The 13,431-nt window shown below is 42.3% G+C and overlaps 1 long non-coding RNA gene across 1 annotated transcript in view; it reads right to left on the bottom strand.

Annotated features, from left to right (window-relative positions):
- Positions 1 to 2,738: 2,738 nt before the first annotated feature.
- Positions 2,739 to 13,431, bottom strand: part of LOC127473279 (uncharacterized) — a 65,874-nt gene continuing 55,181 nt past the window's right edge. The window contains exon 3 of the long non-coding RNA XR_007905345.1: positions 2,739 to 2,856. This is a non-coding gene — a long non-coding RNA (uncharacterized LOC127473279). The remainder of the gene's footprint in view (positions 2,857 to 13,431) is intronic.

Raw genomic sequence — 13,431 nt, 5'->3', positions numbered from 1 at the left:
TGCTAATATTATACTAATAAATGTACTCACAACCATTCTATTCCTAAACCCCAGCTCACTCAATCTCCCTCAGGAACTCATTCCCCCTGCTTTAGCTACAAAAACCCTCCTCCTTTCCGCAGGATTCTTATGAATCCACGCCTCTTACCCTCGATTCCGATATGATCAACTCATACATTTGCTTTGAAAAAACTTCTTACCCCTAACATTAGCCTTATGCCTATGGCATACCAGCCTTCCTATCTCCTATGCAGGCCTACCCCCCTACCTAAGACACTCAAGGAAATGTGCCTGAATCCAAAAGGGTTACTATGATAAAGTAAACATAGAGGTATACCAATCCTCTCATTTCCTAATTTTAGAAATGTAGGAATCGAACCTACACTAAAGGAATCAAAATCCTCTATACTCCCTCTATATTATTTTCTAGTAAGGTCAGCTAATTAAGCTATCGGGCCCATACCCCGAAAATGATGGTTTAACTCCTTCCCTTACTAATGAATCCCCAAGCTAAACTAATCTCCACAATAAGCCTACTCCTAGGAACCTCAATCACAATTTCGAGTAACCACTGAATAATAGCATGAGTCGGCTTAGAAATTAACACTTTAGCTATTCTTCCATTAATCTCTAAAAGCCACCATCCACGAGCCATTGAGGCCTCTACTAAATATTTTCTAACCCAAGCAGCCGCATCTACGCTACTTTTATTCTCCAGCATGACCAATGCATGATTCTCTGGCCAATGAGACATCACCCAACTAACCCACCCCATATCATGTATACTACTAACTATTGCAATTTCAATTAAACTAGGCTTAGTCCCATTTCATTTCTGATTTCCAGAAGTTCTTCAAGGTTCAACTATAACAACATGCCTCCTACTAGCCACAGTCATAAAATTTCCACCAACCACACTATTCTACCTAACATCCCCCTCACTCAACCCAACTCTCCTATCTTCCGCAGCCCTAGGTGGCTGAATAGGACTTAACCAAACCCAAACTCGCAAAATTTTAGCTTTCTCATCTATCGCACACCTAGGATGAATAACCATTATTCTCAACTATAACCCCAATCTGACTTTAATTACGTTCTATCTCTATACTGTAACAACTTCCGCCATCTTCTTCATCCTTAACACAACCAATACCCTAAAACTATCCACTGTTATAGCCACATGAACCAAAATTCCATCACTAACCACAATCCTTATGCTCACTCTCCTCTCCCTTGCAGGTCTTCCTCCCCTAACGGGATTCCTACCCAAATGGTTAATTATTCAAGAGCTCACAAAACAAGAACTAACAGTAATAGCCACAGCTATTACCCTACTCTCTTTACTTGGACTTTTCTTCTACCTACGACTGGCCTACTGTGCAACCATCACACTACCCCCAAACTTCACCAACTACATAAAACAATGACAAACTAACAAACCAACTAACACCCTAACCACAACCTTTACCTCCTTATCAATTATACTCCTACCACTATCTCCCATAGTACTCACAATCCCTTAGAAACTTAGGTTATTTAAACCGAAGGCCTTCAAAGCCTTAAACAAGGGCTAATCCCTCTTAGTTTCTGTTAAGGTACACAGGATGCTAACCTGCATCTCCTGAATGCAACTCAGACGCTTTAATTAAGCTAGAACCTCCCCCTAGACAGATGGGCTTTGATCCCATAAAATTTTAGTTAACAGCTAAATGCCCCAACCAACAGGCTTCTGTCTACTAGATCCCGGCGCATGTTTAATGCACATCAATGAGCTTGCAACTCAACATGAATTTCACTACAGAATCGATAAGAAGAGGAATCAAACCTCTGTAAAAAGGACTACAGCCTAACGCTTCTACACTCAGCCATCTTACCTATGACTTTCATCAACCGTTGACTATTCTCCACTAACCACAAAGATATCGGCACACTTTACCTTATTTTTGGCGCATGAGCTGGTATAATCGGCACAGCCCTTAGTCTCCTCATTCGAGCAGAGCTAGGACAGCCAGGCACCCTTTTAGGCGATGACCAAATTTACAATGTAATCGTCACCGCACATGCCTTCGTTATAATTTTCTTTATAGTAATGCCTATTATAATCGGAGGGTTTGGTAACTGATTAGTACCATTAATAATTGGTGCTCCCGACATAGCATTTCCACGAATAAATAACATGAGCTTCTGACTACTTCCCCCATCCTTCCTACTTCTCCTAGCATCTTCTACAGTAGAAGCCGGGGCCGGAACAGGATGAACAGTATACCCACCCCTAGCCGGAAATCTAGCCCACGCCGGTGCATCAGTAGACCTTGCCATCTTCTCCCTTCACCTGGCAGGTGTCTCATCCATCCTTGGGGCAATCAACTTTATCACCACAGCAATCAATAGAAAACCACCTGCTCTCTCACAATACCAAACCCCTCTATTCGTTTGATCCGTCCTAATTACTGCAGTTCTACTTCTCCTCTCCCTACCAGTCCTCGCTGCTGGCATTACAATGCTTCTAACAGATCGAAACCTAAACACTACATTCTTTGACCCCGCAGGAGGCGGAGACCCAATTTTATATCAGCACTTATTCTGATTTTTTGGCCATCCAGAAGTCTACATCCTTATCCTACCAGGATTCGGAATTATTTCCCATGTTGTAGCCTATTACGCCGGTAAAAAAGAACCCTTTGGCTACATAGGCATAGTCTGAGCCATATTATCCATTGGTTTCTTGGGCTTTATCATATGAGCTCACCACATATTTACAGTTGGTATGGACGTAGACACCCGAGCTTACTTCACATCCGCCACCATAATCATTGCAATCCCCACTGGCATCAAAGTCTTCAGCTGACTAGCAACCTTACACGGTGGAACAATCAAATGAGACCCACCCATACTATGAGCCCTAGGCTTTATTTTCCTCTTCACCATTGGTGGACTAACAGGCATCGTTCTTGCCAACTCCTCCCTAGACATCGCCCTGCACGACACCTACTACGTAGTTGCACACTTCCACTATGTATTATCTATGGGGGCAGTATTCGCCATTTTAGTTGGCTTCACACATTGATTCCCACTGTTCACTGGCTACACCCTTCACTCTACATGAGCTAAAGCCCACTTTGGAGTAATATGCTTTGGAGTCAACCTAACATTCTTCCCACAACATTTCCTAGGCCTAGCTGGTATACCACGACGATACTCAGACTACCCAGATGCTTATACCCTATGAAACACCCTATCCTCCATCGGCTCCCTCATCTCCATAGTAGCTGTAATTATATTAATGTTCATTATCTGAGAAGCCTTCGCATCGAAATGGAAAGTAGTGCAACCAGAACTTACCTCCACAAACATCGAATGAATTCACGGCTGCCCTCCTCCCTATCATCCCTTTGAAGAACCAGCTTTTGTCCAAGTACAAGAAAGGAAGGAATCGAACCCTCATAAGCTGGTTTCAAGCCAACCGCATCAAACCACTCATGCTTCTTTCTTATGGGTTGTTAGTAAAATCATTACATAGCCTTGTCAAGACTAAATCACAGGTGAAAACCCAGTACATCCCATCCCAACTCCATGGCCAACCACTCTCAATTTGGTTTTCAAGACGCTTCATCCCCTATTATAGAAGAACTTATTGAATTTCACGACCACGCCCTAATAGTCGCACTAGCCATTTGTAGCCTAGTCCTGTATTTACTAGCTCTTATACTTATAGAAAAACTATCCTCTAATACCGTTGACGCACAAGAAGTAGAACTTGTCTGAACAATCTTACCTGCCATTGTCCTAATTATACTAGCCCTCCCATCCCTTCAAATCCTCTACATGATAGAAGAAATCGATGAGCCTGACCTCACCCTCAAAGCTATTGGCCACCAATGATACTGATCCTACGAATATACAGACTTTAAAGATTTATCTTTTGACTCTTACATACTACCAACTATGGATCTACCACTCGGCCATTTCCGCCTCCTAGAAGTTGATAACCGCATCGTCATTCCAATAGAATCCCCGATTCGAATTATTGTTACAGCTGATGACGTTCTCCACTCCTGAGCTGTTCCTAGCCTTGGTGTAAAAACCGATGCAATTCCAGGACGACTGAACCAAACTTCCTTTATCACAACCCGTCCTGGAATCTTCTACGGTCAGTGCTCAGAAATCTGTGGAGCCAACCACAGCTTCATGCCTATCGTAGTAGAATCAGCCCCTCTAACACACTTCGAAAACTGATCTTCACTTCTAACATCCTAATCCTTAAGAAGCTATGAACCAGCACTAGCCTTTTAAGCTAGAGAAAGAGGATTATTCATCCTCCTTAATGACATGCCCCAACTAAACCCCGCACCTTGACTTTTTATCATACTAACTTCATGACTCACTTTTTCTCTTATCCTTCAACCTAAACTCTTACTATTTACCCCAACTAACTCACCCTCCAACAAAACACTACCCACTATAAAACCCCACTCCTGAAACTGACCATGAACCTAAGCTTCTTTGATCAATTCATAAGCCCAACCCTCCTTGGAATCCCCCTTATCCTCATCTCACTGTTATTCCCAGCCCTATTACTTCCTTCTCCTGGCAATCGATGAGTTACAAATCGTCTCTCAACTCTTCAACTCTGATTTCTCTATTTAATCACAAAACAACTAATAACCCCATTAAACAAAAAAGGCCATAAATGAGCCCTAATCCTATCATCACTCATAATTATACTTCTAACAATTAACCTATTAGGCCTCCTACCTTACACATTCACACCTACTACCCAACTATCAATAAACCTAGCCCTCGCCTTCCCTCTATGACTTGCCACCCTGCTAACAGGCCTACGAAACCAACCCTCAGCTTCTCTTGGACACCTCCTACCAGAAGGCACCCCAACACCTCTAATTCCTGCTCTCATCATAATTGAAACAACAAGCCTTCTCATTCGTCCTTTAGCCTTAGGAGTTCGCCTCACAGCCAACCTCACAGCAGGACACCTACTCATCCAACTCATTTCAACAGCCACTACCGTCCTCCTTCCCATTATACCCACCGTGTCCCTTCTAACTATAACAATTCTACTCCTCTTAACAATTCTAGAAGTGGCCGTGGCAATAATCCAAGCGTATGTCTTTGTACTTCTTCTAAGCCTTTACTTACAAGAAAATATTTAACCCTTAATGACACACCAAGCCCACTCATTTCACATAGTAGACCCAAGCCCTTGACCCATTTTTGGAGCAGCGGCCGCCCTCCTCACCACCTCTGGATTGGCCATATGATTTCACCACAACTCTATCCAACTCTTACTCCTAGGCCTACTCTCTATAATCCTAGTGATACTCCAATGATGACGTGACATCGTACGAGAAAGCACATTCCAAGGCCACCATACCCCCACAGTCCAAAAGGGCTTACATTACGGAATAATTCTATTTATTACATCCGAAGCATTCTTCTTCCTAGGATTCTTCTGAGCATTCTTCCACTCCAGCTTAGTTCCCACTCCAGAACTCGGAGGACAATGACCTCCTATAGGAATCAAACCTCTAAATCCAATAGAAGTCCCCCTACTAAACACTGCTATCCTCCTAGCCTCAGGAGTCACTGTTACATGAGCACATCACAGCATTACAGAGGGCAATCGGAACCAAGCTACCCAAGCCCTACTTATAACCGTCCTATTAGGATTCTACTTTACAGCACTTCAAGCAATAGAATATTATGAAGCTCCATTCTCAATTGCCAACGGAGTCTATGGATCAACCTTTTTTGTCGCCACAGGATTTCATGGTCTCCACGTAATCATTGGATCCTCCTTCCTCTTGATTTGCCTCCTCTGCCTCGTAAAATTCCACTTCACATCCAACCACCACTTTGGCTTTGAAGCAGCGGCCTGATACTGACATTTTGTTGGCATTATCTGACTGTTCCTCTACATAACAATCTATTGATGAGGATCTTGCCCTTCTAGTATATTAATTACAATTGACTTCCAATCTCTAAAATCTGGATCAAAACCAGAGAAAGGCAATTAACATAATCCTCTTTATATTCACAATTTCCCTATCACTATGTATTATCCTAACTTCACTAAACCTTTGATTAGCTCAAATAAGTCCAGATTCAGAAAAATTATCCCCATACGAATGTGGCTTTGACCCACTGGGCTCTGCCCGCCTCCCATTTTCAATCCGATTCTTCCTTGTCGCAATCTTATTCCTCTTGTTCGACCTAGAAATTACCCTCCTACTGCCCCTCCCCATGGGCTACTCAACTCCTCTCCCCTCTCACTACCCTAACATGAACCTCCGCAGTCATTCTCCTCCTCGCACTAGGGCTAATTTATGAATGAATTCAAGGGGGCTTAGAATGAGCAGAATAACTTCAGAAAGTTAGTCTAGCAAAGACAGTTGATTTCGGCTCAACAAACCACAGTCCTACCCCGTGACTTTCTCAATGACCTTTCTGCATCTAAGCTTCTACTCTGCCTTCACCCTAAGTAGTCTAGGACTAGCCTTTCACCGAATACACCTAATTTCTGCCCTGTTATGCTCAGAAAGTATAATACTATCAATATACATTGCCCTCTCTATGTGACCTATTCAAACCCAGACAACATCCCCCACCTTAATACCCATTCTTATGTTAGCGTTCTCAGTCTGTGAAGCAGGCGTTGGTCTAGCAGTCCTAGTAGCTTCCACCCGAACTCACGGATCAGATCATTTACACAATCTAAACCTTCTACAATGTTAAAAATTATTCTTCCCACAATCATATTACTCCCCATAACCCTCTTATCTCCTCCAAAATTTCTATGACTCAATGTCACCTCGCACAGTCTCTTAATTGCAACCGCTAGCTTACAATGACTTCCTTCAACCTATTACCCTAGCAAAAACCTATCACCATGACTTGGAACCGATCAAATTTCATCCCCCTTATTAGTTCTATCTTGTTGACTTCTACCTCTTATAATTCTGGCAAACCAAAATCACCTTCAACAAGAACCTCCCACACGAAAATATATTTTTACCATAACCATAATCCTCACCCAACCATTCATTATCTTGGCCTTCTCAGCCTTAGAACTGATATTATTTTATATCGCATTCGAAGCTACCCTAATCCCTACCCTAATTCTAATCACACGATGAGGTAGCCAACCAGAACGTTTAAGTGCTGGAATCTACCTCTTATTTTATACACTAATTAGTTCTCTTCCCCTACTAGTAGTAATCCTCTATCTTCACACTCAAACAGGAACTATACACATCACTATAATAAAACTTTCACACTCACCTCTTACAAACTCCTGAACAGGCCTCATATCAAGTCTAGCTCTATTGCTCGCTTTCATAGTGAAAGCTCCCCTTTACGGTCTACATCTGTGACTCCCAAAAGCCCACGTAGAGGCACCAATCGCAGAGTCTATACTCCTAGCTGCGCTCCTCCTCAAACTTGGGGGATACGGCATTATACGTACCTCAATAATTACAAACTCCCTATTAGACTACCTCTACTACCCATTTTTAACCCTAGCCTTATGAGGGGCACTAATGACAAGCTCCATCTGCCTACGCCAAATCGACCTTAAGTCATTAATCGCCTACTCCTCAGTAAGCCACATAGGTCTAGTCATTGCCGCAACAATAATCCAAACCCACTGATCCTTTTCAGGGGCCATAATCCTAATGATTTCACATGGACTTACCTCTTCCATGCTATTTTGCCTAGCCAATACAAACTATGAACGCATACATAGTCGTACTCTCCTTCTAACACGAGGCCTACAACCCCTTTTACCTCTAACAGGAGTCTGATGGCTCCTAGCCAACCTAACAAACATAGCCCTTCCTCCTACTACTAACCTGATAGCTGAATTAACTATCATAATTGCGCTCTTCAACTGATCCACCTTCACCATTATCCTAACCGGAGCCGCAACTCTACTAACTGCAGCCTATGCCCTCTACATACTCCTTATAACCCAACGAGGTCCAACTCCAACCTATATTACAACCACCCAAAATTCAAATACACGAGAACATCTCCTTATAACACTTCATATCCTACCCTCCCTCCTCCTCATCCTAAAACCAGAGCTAATCTCAGGAATTCCCACATGCAAGCAATGTTTTAAACCAAACATTAGACTGTGATCCTAACAATAGAAGTTAAACTCTTCTTGCCTGCCGAGGGGAGGTTTAACCAACAAGAACTGCTAACTCTTGCATCTGAGCCTAAGACCTCAGCCCCCTTACTTTTAAAGGATAATAGCAATCCACTGGTCTTAGGAGCCATTCATCTTGGTGCAAGTCCAAGTAAAAGTAATGGACTACCCATTAATCCTCAACACCTCTATATTCTTGACCCTGGCTACCCTCTCTATACCCATCTTACTCCCCCTCCTATCCAAAAACTATCTAAACTCTCCAACAACCATCATACACACTGTTAAAACTTCCTTCATAGTCAGTTTAATTCCCATAATCCTCTCCATCTACCTAAATATGGAAAATACCACTTTCTATTGAGAATGAAAATTTATTGCGAACTTCAAAATCCCTTTTAGCCTTAAAATAGACCAATACTCCTTAACGTTTTTTCCTATTGCACTATTCGTAACATGATCTATTCTTCAATTTACAACATGATATATAGCCTCAGAACCCCACACCACAAAATTCTCTCTTTACCTTCTAATCTTTCTCGTTGCAATACTCACCTTAATCATCGCTAATAACATATTCCTCTTATTTATCGGCTGAGAGGGAGTCGGAATTATGTCCTTCCTCCTGATTGGATGGTGACACGGTCGAGCAGAAGCCAACACCGCTGCACTTCAAGCCGTACTTTACAACCGTATCGGGGATATTGGACTAATCCTCTGCATAGCATGACTAGCATCCTCAATAAACACCTGAGAAATTCAACAGCAATCCTCCCCAAACCCAAAACCCTTCTCCCTCTCTTAGGGCTCATCCTAGCCGCCACAGGTAAATCCGCCCAATTTGGCCTACACCCATGACTCCCAGCAGCTATAGAAGGACCAACCCCTGTATCTGCCCTACTCCATTCCAGCACAATAGTAGTTGCCGGAATCTTCTTACTTATTCGCACTCACCACATATTATGTAACAACCAAATTGCCCTAACTATGTGCCTTTGTATAGGTGCCCTATCCACCCTATTTGCCGCTACATGCGCTCTTACCCAAAACGACATCAAAAAAATTATTGCCTTCTCTACATCCAGCCAACTAGGACTAATAATAGTCACTATTGGCCTAAATCTACCCCAACTAGCCTTCCTACACATCTCTACACATGCATTCTTTAAAGCCATACTCTTCCTTTGCTCTGGGTCTATCATTCACAGCCTTAACGGTGAACAAGACATTCGAAAAATAGGAGGATTACAGAAACTACTCCCTACAACTACCTCATGCCTGACAATCGGAAATTTAGCTCTCATAGGAACACCATTTTTAGCAGGGTTTTACTCAAAAGATCTCATTATCCAAAGTCTTAACACCTCCTATCTAAACACCTGAGCACTCCTCCTAACCCTCGTAGCTACAGCTTTCACTGCAACTTACAGCCTACGTATAGCCCTACTAGTACAAACTGACTACACCCGGATTCCCTCCATTACTCCCATCAATGAAAACAACCCAGCAGTCACGAACCCAATTACTCGTCTCGCTCTAGGAAGTATTATAGCTGGCCTATTAATTACCTCCTATATCTCCCCTACAAAAACCCCTCCTATAACTATACCACTGGTCACAAAAACCACTGCTATCATTATTACAACATTAGGCATCATTCTGGCATTAGAACTATCAAAACTCACACATACCTTCTCTGCCCCCAAACAAAATACCACTATAAACTTCTCCAGCACTCTAGGATATTTTAATCCCCTTATACACCGCCTCAGCTCTACTAAACTCCTAAACAACGGCCAGAACATTGCATCCCATTTAATCGACCTATCCTGATATAAAAAAATAGGCCCAGAAGGGCTAGCGACCCTTCAACTCAAAATATCCAAAATCTCAACTACTCTACACTCCGGACTAATCAAAACCTATCTAGGATCCTTCGCTTTATCTATCTTAATTATAATCTTATTTGCACAGAACTAAGAATTAATGGCCCCTAACTTACGAAAACATCGCGCCCTAATAAAAATAATCAACAATTCTTTAATTGACCTCCCAACACCACCAAACATTTCTGCCTGATGAAACTTTGGATCACTTCTTGGCATCTGTCTAACAATCCAAGTCACCACTGGCCTCCTACTAGCAATACATTATACAGCGGATATCACCCTGGCATTCACATCCGTCGCCCATACATGCCGAAATGTTCAATTCGGCTGACTAATCCGAAACCTCCATGCAAACGGCACCTCCTTCTTCTTCATATGCATTTACCTGCACATCGGACGAGGATTCTACTATGGCTCCTACCTATATAAAGAAACCTGAAACACAGGAGTTATTCTCCTCTTAACTCTAATAGCAACTGCCTTCGTAGGATATGTCCTCCCATGAGGCCAAATATCATTCTGAGGCGCTACAGTAATTACTAACCTATTCTCAGCAATTCCTTACATTGGCCAAACACTTGTAGAATGAGCTTGAGGAGGATTCTCAGTCGACAACCCCACACTTACCCGGTTCTTTGCCCTCCACTTCCTCCTCCCATTCCTAATTGCAGGCCTCACCCTCATCCACTTAACTTTCTTACATGAAACAGGCTCAAACAACCCCCTAGGTATTTATTCAGACTGCGACAAAATCCCATTCCACCCCTATTTCTCGATAAAGGATATTCTAGGCCTTTTGTTCCTCCTCATTCCTCTAATAACACTTGCCATATTCTCACCTAACCTCCTAGGAGATCCAGAAAATTTTACACCCGCAAACCCATTAGTAACACCTCCCCACATCAAACCTGAGTGGTACTTCCTATTTGCATATGCTATCCTACGATCAATCCCCAACAAATTAGGAGGAGTCCTAGCCCTAGCCGCCTCCGTCTTAATCCTATTTCTAGCCCCATTCCTCCACATATCAAAACAGCGAACTATAACCTTCCGACCTCTCTCCCAACTTTTATTCTGAATCCTAGTAACAAATCTTTTAATCCTTACATGAATCGGTAGCCAACCGGTCGAACATCCATTTATTATCATCGGACAACTTGCCTCAACTACGTACTTCACAATCATTCTCATCTTATTTCCCATCACCAGCCTCCTAGAAAATAAGATACTCAACCTCTAACTACTCTAATAGTTTATAAAAAACGTTGGTCTTGTAAACCAAAGACTGAAGGCTACCCCCTTCTTAGAGTTTTCCAAAAAATACCCAAACACCCCCCAACTTTCCAATCAACACGTACATCAAGGGGAGGGGCCCCCCCCTCCCTCCCATACCCTACGGTATGTATTACTTTGCATAGCATTCTCCACCACATTAGACATAACATGCATGTAGGAAAATCTGACATAATATTATTGCAAGTCCATCCAAATATTTCATACTATCTCCCATACAATCCAAAACTTGTCATCAACAGACCTAGGCACATTCCCACACAAGGACATAACATGTCATGTTCTAGGAATAATCCCGCTAACCGAACTAAAACCTAAAACCGCTAATTTTCGCATAAAATCCCCCTCAATACGAGGAACGCCACAGGACCTAGAATCCATGGTCCATGGACCACTCACCACTTAACCTTGCTCTATGTACCAACCAAGAAGTGCTGGGTTATTTATTAGTCGTACTCCTCACGAGAAACCAGCAACCCGGCGTTAGTAATGTTTATCATGTCCAGCTTCAGGTGTATTCTTTCCCTCTCCACCAATAACCCACTCTCATAACTTGCTCTTTGTCGCCTCTGGTTCCTCGGTCAGGGCCATAACTTGCTTGATTTTCCTAAACTTGCGCTCCGTTACTAATGGTTGGGGATGCTCGGCCAATTTGGACCTCGTGATCGCGGCATTTTCCCTCTTCTAAACTTTTGGTTTTTTTTTTTTGGGTAGATCTCAATAAGCCCTTCAGAGTGCTCCGCCAGGGGGCTCCCATATATGGTTGACATGTACCCCTTATGGTCGGCGAGCGGTTTTCTCACTTTCGCGTGAAAATTAATGATATGGTTTCCAAGTGTGCTATTCGGTCTCATAATTGATGTACTGATGCACCGTCACGTGCTGTTGGCTTGGTTTTTCCATTACGTCTCTCATCAAGTTGCAGTTTAATTAATGCACGCCAGACATATTTTTTGTCGTCAATTTCACAAAAAATTGCAAAAAATTGCAAAAATTTTGCCATTTTTTGCAATGATCTAGGGACTTTCCCTCTAATCATCAATAATTTTTGTTTTTTAAACTTTTAACAAAAATTTCAAATTTTATAAACTTTCCATTCCCCTAATTTTCCAATTAAAACATTTGTATCATCAATTTGTTAAATTTTTTAATACACTTTAATCTACCCCATCATTTCCCTTTATCATTCATTTGTTAATTGCTTGTTTGTTTGTTTGTTTACACTTTAATCTACCCCATCATTTCCCTTTATCATTCATTTGTTAATTGCTTGTTTGTTTGTTTGTTTACACTTTAATCTACCCCATCATTTCCCTTTATCATTCATTTGTTAATTGCTTGTTTGTTTGTTTGTTTACACTTTAATCTACCCCATCATTTCCCTTTATCATTCATTTGTTAATTGCTTGTTTGTTTGTTTGTTTACACTTTAATCTACCCCATCATTTCCTCTTTTCCCCACCAATTAATCACCCCTACTACTCTAATTAACATCCCGCCCGCATGGGCCTTTAACAGTTAACCCCAAACTTTTTTCCAACCCTTCAGAAAAAAAGGAATCAAACCTTTATCACCAACTCCCAAAGCTGGCATTTTCATTAAACTATTCTCTGAACCACACCACCTTAGACCGCCCGAATCGCCCCACGAGACAACCCTCGTACAAGTTCTAGTACAACAAACAACGTCAGCAACAGACCCCAGCCCGCAATTAAAAATTGACCAACCCCCCAAGAATAAAACATGGCCGCTCCCTCAAAATCCAACCGAACAGATAAAACACCCCCACTATCCACCGTGTTCATCCCCAACCACTCTAACTCAGATAGCCCTACAATAAATACCCCACCCCCCAACACTAAAACTAACCCAGCACCATACCCAACAACCCGCCAGTCCCCTCAAGTTTCAGGAAATGGATCTGCTGCCAATGAGACCGAATACACAAAAACCACCAACATCCCACCTAAATACACCAGAAATAGCACTAATGATACAAAAGACACCCCCAAACTCATTAACCATCCACACCCTACAATAGACGCCAACACTAACCCCACTACTGCATAGTATGGAGAA

The sequence above is a fragment of the Manacus candei genome, unplaced genomic scaffold, assembly GCF_025592945.1.
Source record: "Manacus candei isolate 608988 ecotype Guabito, Panama unplaced genomic scaffold, ASM2559294v1 h1tg000035l, whole genome shotgun sequence".
NCBI classification, from domain to species: Eukaryota; Metazoa; Chordata; class Aves; order Passeriformes; family Pipridae; genus Manacus; species Manacus candei.
Note: the sequence above shows the minus strand (reverse complement) of the source record. Positions and strands in the feature narration are given on the sequence as shown.